The sequence below is a fragment of the Mus pahari genome, chromosome 9 (genome assembly GCF_900095145.1).
Source record: "Mus pahari chromosome 9, PAHARI_EIJ_v1.1, whole genome shotgun sequence".
Taxonomy (NCBI): Eukaryota; Metazoa; Chordata; class Mammalia; order Rodentia; family Muridae; genus Mus; species Mus pahari.
Window position 1 is genome coordinate 89,857,448 of NC_034598.1, and position 17,939 is coordinate 89,875,386.

The 17,939-nt window shown below is 44.3% G+C and overlaps 1 long non-coding RNA gene across 1 annotated transcript in view; it reads left to right on the plus strand.

The window, feature by feature from the left end:
- The window catches only part of LOC110326215, a 44,653-nt gene extending 26,758 nt beyond the window's left edge, over window positions 1-17,895 (plus strand). The window contains exons 2-3 of the long non-coding RNA XR_002380778.1: window positions 6,702-7,356; window positions 17,269-17,895. This is a non-coding gene — a long non-coding RNA (uncharacterized LOC110326215). The remainder of the gene's footprint in view (window positions 1-6,701; window positions 7,357-17,268) is intronic.
- Window positions 17,896-17,939: the final 44 nt, after the last annotated feature.

Sequence of the window (17,939 nt, forward strand, 5' to 3'; positions counted from 1 at the left end):
AGGTCCTGAGTTCAAATCCCAGCAACCACATGGTGGCTCACAACCATCTGTAAGGAGATCTGACTCCCTCTTCTGGAGCGTCTGAAGACAGCTATGGTGTACTTACATATAATAAATAAATAAATCTTAAAAAAAAGAGAGAGAGAAAGGAAGGCTGACAAATGCTACAACACAAAAGAGCCTTGAAGATGAAATGAAACTATGAAATGAAACTATGAAATCGCACATCATCTGTGATGTCACTGTCACATGTATAAGATACCTAGAAAAGTCAAGCCCAGAGAGACAGTAAGTAAGCAGAGGCTGGAAGAGGGGAGGGGAGGGCCGTTGTTTAATGGTTAGTTAGTTGGGACTTTACAACATGGCTATCAGTTCTGAGCCTGGGTGCTGGTAAGGGTTACACAACGCTTACACCATTCAGTATTTAACATGTATACCATGCTATATGTAACACGATTTTATGTTGCGCATATTTTATCACAACTTTTAGAAAAAGGTTCATGAGGATCCAAAACCAGGCAGAACCTGCAAAATGGAAGAGAAACTAGGATGGAGACAGATTCAAGACCTAGGAAGGAAACCAGGACCAACAAGTTTTTAAGACACATTGGTTGTGGGGAATAAGGATAAGAAAGGGTATGATTTTCCCTCTCTGGTTGTATATCTGGGGCAGAAAGAGTCCCTCAACATAAAAGGAGGATGGGGTGGTTTTGAGGGGAGAGATGACAAGCTTGGTTTTGAACTTATTTTAGCAATCCTTGGATCTTCAGAGAAGTGCCTTCTGGCACCCCGATATATAAGGCAGGGACTCAAGTCTTGGATAAAAATACAGACACGGTCCTTGAAATGACTGACATCTCTTCTATGAGGATACATGCCTGCCAGCCCCAGCCGCTCCACAGTAAAGGCAAGAGGATCGGGAGGGAGCCCAAGGTCATCCTCTGTTACACAGTGAGTTGGAGGCAAGACAGTGCTACAGGAGACAACACTTTAAGGAAACAAATGAAGTTTTTAAAGGGAAAGAAGAAGAGGAGGAGGAGGAAAGAAAAGAAGAAATGAACATTGGAGAAAGTAGAGAAGAGGTTCAGAACACCCTGAAGAAGGAGACGATGAAGAGGGAGCTGAGCCAGGCGCCACAGTACCAAGAGGATTCCAAGGTGGAAGGAACACGCTGGTGTTAAAAGCTAAAGCATGGTCAGGGAAACCAACCTTTAACAACAGGGGCGAGAGATGAGGAGACCCTGACTCTAACAATGGGGGTGAGAGATGAGGAGACCCTGACTCTAACAATGGGGGTGAGAGACTAGGAACCCTTATAGGAACAACTTGAAAAGGTTGGTAAATTTTAAATCCAAATTGCAGCGAAACTACCAAGAAGGAAGTAGACATTAAGCCATGGGTAGAAATTTGAGAAGAAAATTACAATATAGATATGCACACCATATAATCTGCTATGATGCAGACCTTCGATCCTGAAGATAAAAAGAAGCCTAATCGGCTGGGGACAGCATTTAATTTTGGTGACAATCAACTGCCAAGTGACATGGGATACAGCTACCTACTTATCCCTGAATAAACAAACAACGTAACTGGCTTAAAAGAAATAACATCTGTGGGCTGGGGTTGTGGTTTAGTGGCACAGCACTTGCCTGGCATGCCTGAGGCCTTGGGTTCAGTCCTGGGGAGGGGGTACAGAGAGGAGAGAGGGGGGGGGAAGGGGGAAAGGGAGGAGGAGGAAGAGGAGGAAGAAGAGAAGAAGAAGGAGGAGGAGGAGGAGGAAGAGGAGGAGGAAAACATGACTAGTATGAAAAGTTTTACTGTTTCTTCTTTTTTAAAAAAAATCAATAACAGAACTCTGGTTTATTCTGGGAACCTCTTTTGCTTCTAGAGGGATATAAGTAAAATTCTTTGGGTGGTTTTCAGCAGAACTTCATTTAAAAAAAAAAAAGTGACTTCTTGATTTTTCTCTTTCCAGAAGGACAGTGTAATACTAGGCCCCAGGAGACAGATGAGGCCAGTGGGACTTCATTGAGAATCAAACAATGGCGGAGCTCCCTCGTGCTGTGGTAGATACCATGCCTTCCCTGGAGTAGTGAGCCACACTACTGAGCTGTTGTTCTTGTTTTGAGACACGGTCTTGCATAGCCTAGGCTGTCCTTGAACTTTCTGTGTAGTTGAGGATGACCTTAAGCTTGAGATCTTCCTGCCCCCACCTCCCTGGTGCCAGGATTGTAGGCCCTTGCCGCCCACACCAAGCTCTGACCTCCTATGGGCTTCTGTTACCTGAGCGAACAGAGCCCTCCTAGATGAGAGTTAGGTCCCCACTACTAGCATATTAAGTGAAACATTATCTTAAACGCTTGCTTGTGAGTTATGATTCTGGTCAGCTCTGGCCTCCTCAAGAGCAACCATGTAGGTGCTGTGGTATCAAGAGCACAGAAAAGAGCCAGCTACTTGAGAAACACCTTTACCGGGTTGTTGATGACTAAAATTCCTGGGATCGTCCCTACAATGACTTACTTACTGCACTGTTTACAATCTTTTGTTTTGTTTTGTTTTGTTTTGTTTTCCGAGACAGGGTTTCTCTGTGTAGCCCTGGCTGTCTCTCCTAGAACTCACTCTGTAGACCAGGCTGGTCTCGAACTCAAAAATCCACCTGCCTGCCTCTGCCTCCCAAGTGCTAGGATTAAAGGTGTGTGCCACCACTGCCCAGCATCATTTTAAATACCAAATGTCCTTGAGGAGAGTTACCACAGGGGCTAAAAATCACTCCCAGTGTCCATCTGGGTTGCGTTCTAGGCAAGAGCGTAACATGATATGGACCAAGTCTGGGGACAAAAGGGTCACAGAGATGGGCAACTCCTGATAGGATGTAGAGTCCAGCATCAGCATCAGTCGGGGAGGGACGTACACCAGCTTCATCATTTGCCCTAAGGTTGATCCACGTGAAGAGCCAGTGTGTAACTGTTTATGCCCTCCAAGCCAATCACCACACTTAACTTATATCATTTCCCCGGGTGGTACTGCTGTGCTGTTAGGTGGCATTGACCTGATCCCCATGGAGGAAGGCACAGAGAGGACTGAGTAAGCCAGAGACTTGAAACTGAAACCACAGCTCACTAATGACAGTTGTTATTTGACAAGTCATCTATAGCAAGCAGTAACCACGTGCCTAGCATTTTACATGTGTAACATTTAACAACTTCATAAGGCAGATACATTGCATAGCCCCGTTTTATTGAAGAGTAAACTGAAATTACAAAAGGTTCATGAACTTGTCTGTGTGCAAATGCCTTGAGATACCTAGAACATGAACTCAGGTTTGCTTCACACCAGATCTGGGAAATAGTGAAGGGAGACATGTTTTTTCTAAATTTTTACAAAACTCTTTACTTGTGTGTGTGTGTGTGTGTGTGTGTCTATGTGTGTATGCATATGTCTGTGCATGCGTGTGTACATGTGTGTATGTTTGTGGTGGTGTGAAGTTTGTATGTATGTCTATGTGTGTCTGTGTGTGCATATGTATGTATATGTTTTTGGTGGTGTGAAGTATGTGTGTGCATACATATGTGTGTCCATGTGTACCTGTGTATGTATGTGTATGTGTGTGCATGTGTGTGTGTGTGTGTGTTGTGTGTGTGTGTGGTGGTGTGAAGTATGTGTGTGCATGTATGTATGTTCATGTGTGTCTGTATGTGTGGGTGTTTGTGGTGTTGTGAAGTGTATATGTGTGCATGTGTGTGTCTGTGTACATGTGTGTTTGTGGTGTTGTGAGTGGGGAGGAGCGGGGTGTGTGTGTGTGTGTGTGTGTGTGTGTGTGTGTGTTTCACATGCACGTGGGTATGCTGGCACTAGTGAACAGGAGGAGGCCAGAAGAGGATGCTCAGTGTCTCCCTCTATCACTCTTTGCTCTAGTCTTTTAACGCAGGGTCTCTCACTAAACCAGAGGCTTGCCGTGCAGAGCAAACTGGCTCGCCAAGGAGCTCCCACGGAGCTGTCTGTCTGCGCAACCTGGAGTTGGATTTCAGGTATAAGCAGCTTTGTCCGGGTTTTGATGTGGGTTTTAGGGCTCCTACCCACTGAGCTATCTCCCCAGTCCCTACACTTTATTTTTAACCCACTAGAAAACTAAAACACAAAGAACGCCAATAAGTACATCTTGGATCTCCAAAGATATATTCCTGTTAAAAGCAAACATTATATAAATCCATTCTTTGGACATTAAGGTTACCCAAAAGACTGTGTCACTCACTAGTGTCATTATTTTACAAGCTGGCAAATAGAAAGATCACATGGCATTCCCAAATACAATTAAGGATTCAGAATCATGGCATCATAACAAAGGCAGGCCCTCATCCTGATTCTGGGGGAAGAGCGACGACCGACAGAGTGCTGCTACATAATCCACACCTGAGACTTGGAAACTTTTGAGGTGAAATTTTGCCTTCCCTCCTCCTTTACCACCCTGGAAACAAAGGTCTATTTTTCACTCCTGAGGAATTCAATCTTCGCAGCGGATCGCCTGGAAACAGTGAGTGTGCTTTAAGCATCGAGGGGCTGGGGCTGGAGGTGCCTGCATGGGAAAGTAGAGCCATGGATCATAGTGACATCTGAGCAACAACTTGGAGAGAGGAAAAGAGGAAGGCCGGTGTTTCCTCCCTCAGCTGCCCCTCTCCGGCTCGGGATGCGTTCACTCTCCTCTCATTGCAAAGTCACTGAAGAGAATGGAGGACACTCAAGAAATCCCACACTGAGACTGGAACGGCAGGACAGACTCCCAAGAAAGCCCCTGGCTTCTCCTTGCTGAATCTCTTTTCCCGATCTCTCAACCTCTAAAAAGGGCAGTGTCCCTGAGACTGCTGCCCTCTGACTCCCCGAGGGGGCAGAGCCCTAGCTCCACCTCATTAAGCTAGCCCAGTAAATGGACTTTTAAAGCATACATGGGTCGGTGCTCATTTTTACTTAGATTCAAACTCTCTGATAACTTGCAAAGCAAAGTTAAAGCCACGAAGAGAAATGGTTTGCTACTTTGCAAACACTAAAAATGTTTTCTAGTAGTAATCCCTTAGAATTTGTGGGGTGATACCCCATATTTATTAGGTAGAAATAAAGAGTCACCCACAGCATGTCAGGAGCCTTCAGGGTGTTCATATTTCCTGGTCCAATGATTTTACTTGCATGTGGCCTAAGAAATGAATAGAAAGGCAAAGCATGATTGGTAGGTAAGAATGTCATAGCGTTCTGTTGAATCTACCTTTGAAGTTCACTCCCAAACCAATTCTACCTACACTCACCTTTGTACAAATTCTCAACCCCATGGCTTAACTTGGATTCTCTTTCCCGTCATAGTTCCCTGGCCACCATGAAAAAAAGATGTCTGAGTCCTACCCGACTGGACCCAAATGCAAGCCTCTAACACCCTTGATCAATCTTCACTTACTAGGACAGACATGAATAGCTATTTTTCAAGTGGGGCTTCTTGGGTGCACCTGAAACAGTGCAGATGTTCATTGTAGCACAGGTGGGAACATCATCTAATACAGGACTGGCTACATAACCCTACCAGGAGATTGCAGAGTCGTGACTGTCAGCAACAGCCACAGCAAACATGCTGTTGGAATCTCCTGCTGAGACCATGAATCCGCCATGTTCTCTCTGCGTTTCTAATTGAACTCCTAAAAAGATTCATCTAAGTTCAATGCTGTTGCAGTAAATCTCCAACCCAAATAAGCCCAGACAATGAAAACACAACTCAGTTAATATGAATACATGCTGTGCACCTATATTGTGCAGATCTACCACTACACTACCATCTTCCCCATATAAGAGACCCCCTTAGAACTTTCGGTTTCACAAGGCCACGTGCTTTTGCTCCACTTTCCTTCCACCTCCTCCTCTGCATCCTCTCTCTCTTTCTCTCCCAAAACCTTCAGCTCCACCTTCCCCTCTTTTTTCACCCAATCACCACCAGCTCTAGCCTTTATTTATAAATTAAGGTGGAAAGAAGGTTTACAGGAAGTCACCTGAGTTCTGACTCATTCCTTGTTCAGAGCTCCTTACAGAAGAAAAGAATTAACATCAAATACAGTTAGCCCCAGGGCTATCGCAGCACCCTGTTCTCTGTTTTTTCACTCTGTTTTTTTTTTCTGGAATTTACCATAATTGGTCTTTGCAAAGCCACTAAGGACTTCTGTGTTGCCCACTCTGTTGACCAAGACCTGCAGCATTTGACGAGGGCCTCTGTGCTGTTGACATTTTCCTTACCTGACTCCTAAAACTCTTCTATTTCCTGGTCTCCTACCCTTCCAATCCTGCCCCAACCCAGCCCCCACCACACTCTCCATCCCACCTCCACCCTGCCCCTACCCCATCCTTTCACTTCTTAATCCTGTTTCCCTGCCATCTTCCCTACCTGTAGATATTGCCCTACCCCAGAACTCAGTCCTCTGGCCTTTGGTCTTTTCTTTTTATACTCCTTAGTGATGTCATCTTGCCCAGAGCTTTAGACACATCAATGTCCTGATAATTTTCAAAGTTCCATTTCCCCATGTGGGTTTCCCCCCGACTCCCACATCAAACTGCTTACTCTGTTTCTGCATCTGGCTGTCCAATAAGCATCTCAAAGACAGCCTGGATTTTTTAATTTCCCCTGCGTCCCACTATTTATCCTTAAAATGCACTCTTTCTCCATTTTTCCCCAGTCTAATTAACACAATAATTCACTTGGTTGCTCAAGACCATATCTGAATAGCAGCTACCCCAAGATGGTAAGATGACAGATGTCTGGCTTTCTTGCAATGTGGAGTGAGCAACTTTGATCAGAAGGAGGCATCAGGCACGTCACAGAAGGGAGAGAACTCAGGAAGACTAAACACAGCCTCTATGACCATAAGACAATGGGTGCAATATACAAGGACCTTGTGAAGAAGTAAGATAGAATACAGGAGTGAAAACAGGACACTCTACAGTGTTTATAGCCTTATGACCAGAAGGCAATATAGCCTAGAGCATCTTTCCCCTTGGCCAAATGGATCTGCTGCATGTGCACATGCTAGAGTGACATATGTAGTACCTGATGTCATCACATGACCCTCATGAGACCATACAGTACCATCTGGGATCTAGGCCAGCTGTGAATGACTTAAGGCACAGCTAACAATTCTGGCTCTTTAGGACTACACCTGAAGTAACACCGATAATTCTAGGACTTGGGAGAAGGGGAGGGGAGCTGGCTTCCTGATCCTCTTCTAGCCCAAGGTTATCTGTCACGTGAGAGCAGAATTGCAGCCTGATGTCTCCTGCACAGCTACGTACAGAGGCTGGAGGCAGCTGGTGTGACCATATAAGACAGCAAGGGTGAAGCCTTGGAATTCTTTGCCAGAGTAGTGTTCTACTGGCTGACCTGCCTTCAGGGCTAGGGGACAGGGGGTTGGTTTCTGTCTTAGTTAGGGTTTCTATTTCTGTGATAAAATACCACGATCAAAAGCAACTAGGGGAGAAATAAGTTTATCTCAGCTTATGCTTCCACATCGAAGTCCATCGTCCAAGGAAGTCAGGGCAGAAACTCAAGTGAACAGGAGCCATGGCGGAATGCTATCTACAGACTTTCTCTCCATGGCTTGCTCAGCCTGCCTTCTTATCTAAGACCACCAGTCCACAGATGGCCCTGGCCACAGAGAACTGGGTCCTCCCACATCCATCACTAATGATGAGAATTCCCCACAGATTTGCCCACAGGCCAGTCTGATGGGGACTCTTTCTCAGTGAAGGTTTCCTCTTCCCGGATGACTCTAGCTTGGAATTTTCTATCTGCTTAGGTGCTGTCTGTGGACAAGACTCATGACCAAAAGTTGCATTAGTCAGAGTTTTCCACAGACAAAGAATCAACAAGTGTGGGACTAGGGGATAAAGAGAATGCATGTTAAAGAACTAGCTCATGGGACTGTGAAGGTGTGGCAAGTCCACAGTCTGCTGGGATTGGGCCAGAGGGCTGAGGACTCTTGAAAGAAAGAGTGGCCATCAAACACAAAGGTCGCTGGCAAGCAGAATCCTTCCCAGTTCTGGGAATTCAATCTTTGTTACATTTAGCATCTTACAAATTTCCTACAAAAATAGATTTGAACACAACAAAAACGAACAAGATTCTGTAAAGGACAGACACAAAGCATATACTTGCTGGAGAATGAAAGCAGACAGGACGGGGTCAAGAGACAAGAGAGCCCTGACAGCACGCCTCTTAGAAGCTTCCTTTGTGTGTTTTTGAAAAGTGTTTGTTCGTTGATTTTGCCTGAGTACATGTATGTGTGCCATATGCCTACAGGAGCCCTCGGAGGTCAAATGGGGGTGTTTGATCCCCCAAAATGAAGTTACAAGCAGTTGTGAGCAGCCACATAGGGGCTGGGAACTGAGCCCAGGTCCTCTGCAAGGACAATACGTGTTCTACGCCACTGAGCCATTTCTCCAGCCCCCTCCCTCTGTTCTTTGCCCAAGTGACCAAGCAACCTTGACTCCTTTGCTCCTGAATTCTTCATGTTTGTTATCTATTGTTTGACCCATACCATGCATATGTGCCTGTCTGATGTCTGAGATTCAATTGGATTAGCCTTATAGTAAATGTTTGTAGGATAAGTCTAAGACTTTTCTCTTGGTGGGTTGTCTCTGTATTGATTTCTCAAAGGTATCCTGTCATGGCATGTCTATAAGATCATAAATTCTAGAGCAGGATGACATCTTGGGGTTCACCAACTTCACCTACCTGGGTACTGAGAAACCGAGACCCAGAGATATTTATAGCTGACCCTTAGCCCCAGCTCACATATTTCCATCACTTTCTCTGCAGCATCATGGGAAGAAAGCATGAGAATATCACAGCCAGGATACTGAACCTCCCTCGCACATACGCAGACAGACAGACAGAAAGACAGACAGAGACAGACAGCGACAGACAGAGACAGAGACAGAGAGGGCCATGTCTCCTTCCACATATTGCACATTCATTACTGCAGGAAGTAATGGCTCAGTTTGGTTGGTGGGAAACAAAATGGCTCGTGCGGCAAAGCTGGCCCTAGTTAGGGATCAGCAAAAGAGGCTGGAGTTTCCCGGATCATTGTCAGGAGTGATCCCTAAAGAGCTAACATGGGGTTATTAAGCCTTTCCACAGAGCCAATTTTGGATGGTAGCTCTGATTGCTGGATAAATCGCAGCAGGAAATTGAAATGAGTGTGTGAAGGGCACAGGCAGGGTACATTCCAGGACAGCAAACAGCCCTGTCGACCTGAGAGACATCACTGCATCAGAGCACAGAGGACCATGCACAATGTCCAGGGAAATCAGGAGGGACAAGGCAAAAGAGAAGAGTATATATGAGATACATAAATCAAAATGATAAAGTGACATAGGAGGATTGTTGAATTAAAAGAAAGGAAGGAAATGGTGGCTGAAGACAAAACTAAATGGGACACAAGAACAAGGCTTCAGAACTATATTTACCTCTCGGCAGCTCTTGGCTTGGTGAGTTATTCTAAGTGTCATTTTCATGCCAGGTTACACTGACATGACCACGAAGCACTCCTGTTCTTTCTCCTTGCCAGCCAATGCACAGAGATGCAAATGTCCTTTTTTAAAAAATGGGGGTGGAGGTGGCTGGAGAGATGGCTCAGTGGTTAAGAGCACTGACGGCTCTTCCAAAGGTCCTGAGTTCAAATCCCAGCAACCACATGGTGGCTCACAACCATCCATAATGAGATCTGATGCTCTCTTCTGGGGTGTCTGAAGACAGCTATAGAGTACTTACATATAATCAATCAACCAATCAATCAATCTTTGGGCCGTTAGATCGACCAGGGCTAGGGCAAGTGGGGCCAGAGTAAGAAGAAAAAGTATCTAAAGACAGCTACAGTGTACTTACATATAATAAATAAATAAATCTTTAAAAAACATGATCAAGGGACAACATTCATCACAGTCAGTAAAACTGTCAACTAATCATGTATAACTTATTCATGGATTCCAAACCTTTGGTGAGCATTTGCGGTAGTTTGCATATGCTTGGCCTAGGAAAAGTGGCACTATTAGGAGGTGTGGCCTAGTTGGAGGAGGTGTGTCACAGTGTAGGCAGTCTTTGACATCATCTAGTGTTCCAGCTCCTCTCAGTGTGGAAGAGAGACCCTCCTCCTGGCTGCCTGTAGAAGACAGACTCCTTCTACCTGCCTTTGGATCAAGATGTAGAACTCTCGGGGCTGGTGAGATGGCTCAGTGGGTAAGAGCACCCGACTGCTCTTCCGAAGGTCCAGAGTTCAAATCCCAGCAACCACATGGTGGCTCATAACCATCCGTAACAAGATCTGACTCCCTCTTCTGGAGTGTCTGAAGACAGCTACAGTGTACTTACATATAATAAATAAATAAATATTTTAAAAAAAAAAAAAAAAGATGTAGAACTCTCAGCTCCTCCAGCACCCTGTTTGTTTGCATGCTGCCGAGCTGGAACTGAAAGCCAGCCCCGATGAAATGTTTCCTATATAAGAGTTCCCTTGATGAGTTCCAGGACAACCAGGGCTACACAGAGAAACCCTGTCTCCAAAAAAAAAAAAAAAAAAAAAAAAAAAACCCAAACAAACAAAAACAAAAACAAAAAAAAGAGTTGCCTTGGTCATGGTGTCTCTTCATAGCAATGAAAAGACTAACCAAGACAGCATTCACTATGTACCAGGCACTGTGCTAATATACAATATGGAACAGAACTGCTGCAGCCCCTATTCCTGAAGTGCTAACACTTTAACAAGGGAAAGATATGATATACTACATAGCCACATAAAAGTTTTGGGTATCAGCCATGCTATAACTTGGGCATCATACTAGACTCAGCTGCATTTGGTAGAAAACCTAAATAAAAGAGACTCAAACAAATAGAGGTTGGTTTTTCTTGTGTAATAAATCCAACCAAAGAGTGGTACATTTTTCATACATAGAGGGATGAAGGGGGGTAGTCTAGAAAAGATGCAACTCCTCAAAACAACACAAGGGCTCAGCACGGATCCATTGATCTAGACAGGCAGTATGACGCAGCTCTCCGTGCAGGGATGCCCGCCCCAGGTTCCTTGAGTATCACTTAGAAGCTCTTATCAAATATTATCCTTATGTCTTGGCCCTGCTACTCATTAGTTGTCTGACATTGAGAAAGGCACTCAATATCTCTCCAGTTCTTCAATTTCTTATCAGTAAAGTGGATGGAAATAGCAGCCCCCTCTCTCCTAAGTCTCTTGCAAGAATTAATTTATGTGAACTGCCGGAACAGTGCAGTGGGGATGTAAGGGCCATTGAAGTGCTGCTGCTAGTGTCCTGCCAGCTTTAATGTGTTGGATTTTTATCTTCACTCTTAAACTTTCACGGACCATGTCAAAGAGGGTGCTCAGCTTCAGGTACCATAAAATGTTCCAGACAAGAATGAGGGAAAAAAAGCTCCTGTGTGTTAAAGACTGTCCTGTCTTTAGCCTGCTGTTACAAGGTGGTTATAGAAACTCCAAGGCATGGGGCCTAGTGGAAGGTCTTTGGGTCATTGATGATGCCCTTGAAGATTACAGGGCCCTACCCCCTTTCTCTCTGTTTCCTGGCCACAAGGTAAGCGGTCTTGCCCCATTGTGGACTTCCACTGTGATGTGTTCCCTTATCAGAGACCAAAAAGCAAATGGACGCAATGACATAAACTTCAACCTTCAAGACATCTAGCTAAGATGAACTTTTTTCAGTGTACAGCCATCTCAGGTGTTTGTTACTGTGTGTTTGTTACATTAAGTCCCATGGCAGCAGAATACAATGGTACTATGTTGCCATCCCTACCTACATCGGAACCTCTCAGGGGTACCAGAGTTATCAGCAGCAACCCCCAGAGCACAACCTTTGGTTTTTCAAGTTTCCCAGCATTCTCCTGAGTTTTCTCTTTGGCTGGTTGACCACCTCCATTGCCTCTGTCACTTTCTACCCAGCTGTTCCACCCCGAAGGACCTGAAATGATTTGGGATAAGATGAAAATGAGATTGATGAACTTCAAGCAAAGGTGCTTCTGCCCACTGGCGACTCGTTTCTCCTGCACATTAACTGAGTAACCTGAACAATAGGAAGCAAGAAGGTTCTGAAACAAGTCCAGTCAACTGGTGAGTTGCCCTGCCACTTGGACCATGTGACTCAGATGATCCAACACTGGCTAATAGGAGGTGACATTTGAAGGCTTTGGCAAGTCCCTATACTTCAGTGGATCTCATCCTAGGAGTCACAACACCTTTGGAGGTCATATGTTCTGATATCCTGTAAATCAGATATTTACATTACAATTCATAGCAATAGCAAAATTACACTTATGAAGTTGCAATGAAATAATTTATGGTTGGGGGGGTCACCACAACATGAAGAACTGTAATAAAGGGTTGCAGCATTAGTAATGTTAAGAACCATTGCTATAGGTGTATATAGGTTCTTGGACACACACAAACACACACACCTATTTGTCCTGTTTCTGGAGGCCTTCACTAATCTAGAGCCCTTCCCTGATTCTGTTATCATCTAATTTCCTGGTTTGATTTGCTTTTTATCACTATGATAAACACCAGGACCAAAAACAACTCAGGAAGAAAGGGTTTACTTCACCCTATAGTTTTCAGTTTGTCATTGAGAGAAACTGAGGCAGGAACTTAAAGTTGGGATCTGAGAAAGATCCAGGGCTCCTGCCCAGGACTGGCACGACACACAATGGGGTTGGCTATCCTATGTCACCATTAACTGTAATAGTGTCCCACAGACATGCCCACAGGCCAATTTATTGAAGCAAATTCTTCCACTGTTCCTAGATGACTCTCTGGTTTGTGATAAGCTGACAAACACTAATCATCAGATCTAGAGATTCCAAGCATCCCTAAACTGTGACAGCACCATGCCAGTCTCTGCCTTCACCTTCTCAGTGACTTCTCCCCCATGTGCCACCTCTTCTGACTTTTATAAGAACACTTTTCCCTGGATTTGGCAGCCATCCGTTAATCCAGAGTTATCTCATTTTGAATTTCTTATCTACGTCTGCAAAGAAGCTTCTTGGAAACTAAGTTCACATTTACAGCTTCTAGAGATTAGAATGCAGGCAAACCTTTTTAGGCCACCATTCAATACATCATATCTCTTCACAGTCAGTTCTTATTTATGGAGGGAGACCTTCTATATGATAAGCTAGTCAGTGAAACTCCTATATGCCTTAAAAAGTTACAGTGGACTTTATTTATGTATTAGTCAGGTCTCTAGAGTCACAGGACTTACAGAATGAACACATACACACACACACACACACACACACACACACACACAGAGGATTCATTGGAATAAAAGGTTGCAGTGCAGTCCAGCTAATCCAACAATGGTTTGCTGCTGTGAATGGAAAGCCCGAGGTTCCAGTAGGCACTCAGTCTCATAAGACCTGATGTCTCAGCTGCTCTTCTGCATCTGCTGGAATCCCAAAGAAGCAGTCTCCAATGCCAGTGACGAGATGGACATGCTAGCAAGGTGAGGGAAAACAGGTGAAAAACAAAACCTTCCTTCTTCCATACCCTTCCATAGACTCCCAGCAGAAGGTATGGACCATATTAAAGGCGTGTGTCTTTCCACCTCGAGATCCAGATCAAAGGTATGTGTCTTCCTACCATAAAGGTCCACACTAGAAGTGGACTACCCAATTCAAGCCAAGCAGAAAATCTCTCACAGATGTGCTCTCCATTCCTGGACTAGAGCTCACTCCAGATATAGTCAAGGTGACAATCAAGAATAGCTATCATACTTTGTATGTTAAAACAAAATCCCTTGTTGAGATAGCCTTTAAACCCTGAACACATCCACGACCTCACTTCCTGTCTCCCTGAACTCTGACCACATAGATCTGCTGTTCCTCCTGAAAGCCAACACACTCACGTGTGCCTTCCTGAGCTCTCTGCCCCTACACCATATTGCCTTCTTCGTCATTACTCAGACCTCACCTCTTCAGCGATGGCTTCCCAGAGCACTCAGTCGAAGCTATGATTTCCCAGGTTCCCTACCTCTCACTAGATTGTGTATTTGTTTTGTAGTTTATTTCCATAATCCAGGATTATAAAACTTTTCATCTTCACTGTGCTATTTCTCGTTGCCTAGCCACTGCAGAAGCGTGAAAATATGAATTTGTAATAGAAAGAAAGCGCTTTCTAACATGCAACTAGACTCCAAGTTGACGTTGTTGCTTGGGTTGTTTTCCGGAAGCTGAGGTCCAAAACTAAAAGCCAAAAAAATATTGGACAGCCCAAATTTTAAGTTCAAGGAATTTTCCAGCAGCTACTAGACATTGAGCTCATTGGCACCCATGCAGGGATTTCTGAATGGGCCCTAGGCAGCACATATACCTCATCTATAACTGGTCACTCCTCACATCAGATATATGCCATGAAAAGTATATTATTGTAAGGGTGAAAAAGTATTATTGTAGTTCAGTATATTGGTAAGAAAACATCACTTTCTATATGCCAGGAACCCTTTTGTAACATTAAGTGACACAGACTGAATGAACAGTGTTCCCCCAAAGCCCTATGTTCAAGCCCTAACTTCCAATGTAGTGGTGTTAAAGGTTTAAAGATACCATGAAGATAAGGTCCTATTGATGGGATTCATATCTTCACAAAAAGAGGGAGAGATCCAAACACCTTAAGAAGGTAGCGCTCTGTAAGCCAGAAGGATGGTCCTCACTGGACCCACACACATGCTGGGACACTAACCTCAAACTTTTAACTTCCAGAGCTGTGAAATTTAAACCTCTGCTACTTAAACCACCACCCTGACGGTGACATTCTTGTTATCTTGTCTCAACAAGAAGGGTAGCCCCTTCTCTAATAACTTGGATTTATTTTTTTAATCTCTAATACTCCGTTTTGCTCTCAAGGCAAGCATAATGTGGTAAGACCTCTTGAAGAATGTTCTAGAAACCTAGAAATGGCACATCAACCTTTCTGTTTCTCTCTCTATTCTGAGGGGAATAAAGGATGCTTGGTGGGTGTGGCCTTAGATTTCAGGGTCTTTGGTAAAAGGACACTGTTTACTTACTATAACTAAAGGGAAGCATCTTGGTAGAAGAACCGCAGGAAGACAAACTGCCCACCGTACACTATGATATGACTAGGAAGACGATAGAACAAGCCTCCACTTATCCCAGTCCTCTGAGGCTCTAGAGTGGTACACAAGACTTTGGAAAATGCTGAGGTTTCAAGCAGTACCAACATAAACATAAATACTTGAGCAGGTGCTCTAAGGGCATCTAGGCCAGGTTAAGGGATGTTAACCAGGGGGTGTGGTCCTAAAAGATGAAAACTCAGAGTAGCCATCCACATAGAAAAGACAGGCAAGGCACTTGCAAGGAGACTGCCACTATCAATCTAAGCCGAAGGGAAGAGATGAGGCATGTGCCCAGGATCCCTGGGATGAAAAATAGGTTGTCTCAGGGTCACCTCTGGCCCTCCACTCCAACCTCACTGGGGCTACAAAGAAAGTCATCTGTGTGGGACCAAGAACAGAACTGTCAATCAAGTCTGACAATGGGGTCATGGAAAGGAACTGTCCATGTACACTCTGAAATAAGAGTATTCACATCACCTAGGCAACTAGAAAGTTATTAAATCTGCCCAAGAAGTCACTGAAGGAGCCCTTCCCAGGGGGAAGGGAAATATGACATAGCATAGTTGGAAGCATCAAATGAGGTTAATAAAACTTCAGAATGGTATCACACTGAAAAGAACTGGATCCTTTCCATATACCTTATCACGGATTTGAGCTTCAAAATAAGTCTATGGAGTTTCTGTGTGGCAAAGACTCCATCATTTGGACAAAGCAGATGATTGAGGACTAATATCTAAAATATATAAAGAATTTTAAAAATGGACATTAAGGAAGCAAACAGTCCAGTTTAGAAATGGGGTATAGATCTAAACAGAGGATTCTCAAAAGAGAAAATTCGAATGACTGGGAATCCCTTAAAGAAATATTCAACATCCTTAGTAATCAGAGAAGTGCTAAAACAAACTACCTTGGGATCTCATCTTACACTAGTCAACATGGCCATCAATAATAAAGCATATGACAGCTTATGTTGTCAAGGTTGTGGAAGAAATCCATTCGTTGATGGTGGAAGTATGAAGTTGGCAGTTTTCAGGAAGTTGGGAATAGATCTACCTCATGCTTGTCACTCTTGGGCATATACCCAAAGGATGCTTCATACAACAACAGAGACAAAGGTTCAACCATATTTATTGCTGCTCTATTTATCATAGCCAAAAATTGGGAAACGGCGCAGATGCCCCTCAACAGAAGAATGGATAAAGAAAATGTGGTAAATTTACATAATGGAGTATTACTCAGCCATTAAAAAAAAAAACGAAATCTTGAAATTCACAGGTAATTGGATTGAACTAGAAAATTATCGTCCTGAGTGAGGTAACTCAGACCCAGGAAGATAAATATGGTATGTAGTCGGTTATATGTAAGTGTTAGCTATTAAGTCTTCCATAAGCAAGTGACAGTTCATACAACCACAGAGGATGGATATAAAGTCATGGAAAGGGGACGGATGGGTCTCCCCAGGAAGGGAGAGACAGAAACATTTGGGACTTGATGGCTGACATCCAGGCAGAATGAAAGAGTCTGAAGCATGACATGCTTCACATCAACCTCCCTCGGCAGAAGCATTGGTGCAGGTGGGGACAAACATGTGCACACACAGGCACACATGCACACATATACTCACATACGTGCGCACACATACACACTCATACGAGCATGTGCACACACTCATGCACACATGCGTGCATGTGTACACACACAAGTAGAAATTACCTAGTAGTCTCCCTACTGTTTCTAAATTCAGAGTTTCCTCATCACTAGGTGGCCCCCTCAATGAGCCGCTCCCTGGCCCAGTTGCTGCGGTTCTGAACACTGTACCTCTCTCTTTGCTTTGCTGCTGTTGGTTTTTCTCCCTGGTAATCATCATTCACGTGCTAAATGCTTGGCTTTCATTTTCTCCTTCCTTTATAAGAGCCAGTATCTACTTTGTTCATTTCCATGCCCTTCCCCCCCTGGAGTGCTTCCAAGCACACGGGAATCCACGATACAGGGTTTATATACAGGCAAGTGTGGCTGATCAGGGAAATGGCAGTTTGTCTGGCAGAAATGAAACCTAAGACAGACTCACTAGCTAACATTTGTCATCTGTTCTTCTAGGAGGACATGAATAGAAGAGCAGAGGAAAAAGAAAAGCAGAGGAAAACAGTCCATTTCAAGGCAGGCAGTTCTGTATCCACACACGGCTTCCATCATTTCCTCCTCCATAAGGCCTTAACATCATACCCAGATGCTGGGAGGCACGCAACCTGAAGCAAGGAGATAGGCAGTCTGGGTTCTCCATTTCAGCCTCAGTATCCTCATTTAACACGACGAAATAGCTAATAGATTCTGTGATTCGGGAACCAGAGGCTGCAAGCTAAGGTCTTACATAACAGGTGCGGCCTCGCCTCCCTACCCCACAGTTCTAAAAGAAATGTTATTGTGGGTACCAATCTGCGCGAATAATGCTGCAGAGCTGGACAGTCAGGGCAGGGAACCTGAGCCTCTCCAGAGAGGCAGAGCAAAGCCTTTGCCTTCAAAAAGAGACAGGCGAGGGGTGCAGTTTTGCTTTCAAGCCCCAAGGTGTTGGCCTTTGCCTAAAGGTAATCTCTTTCTTAGAGCGCCACCTACTGGTACAGGGGTTTGCAGCAATGCCTAGCCTCGGCTTGTACAAAGTACATAATCTCGACCTCAGTGTGTTTTAGAAAAAAGTATTGCATGATACTTAAAAACAAGATCTCTCTCTCTCTCTCTCTCTCTCTCTCTCTCTCTCTCTCTCTCTCTCTCTC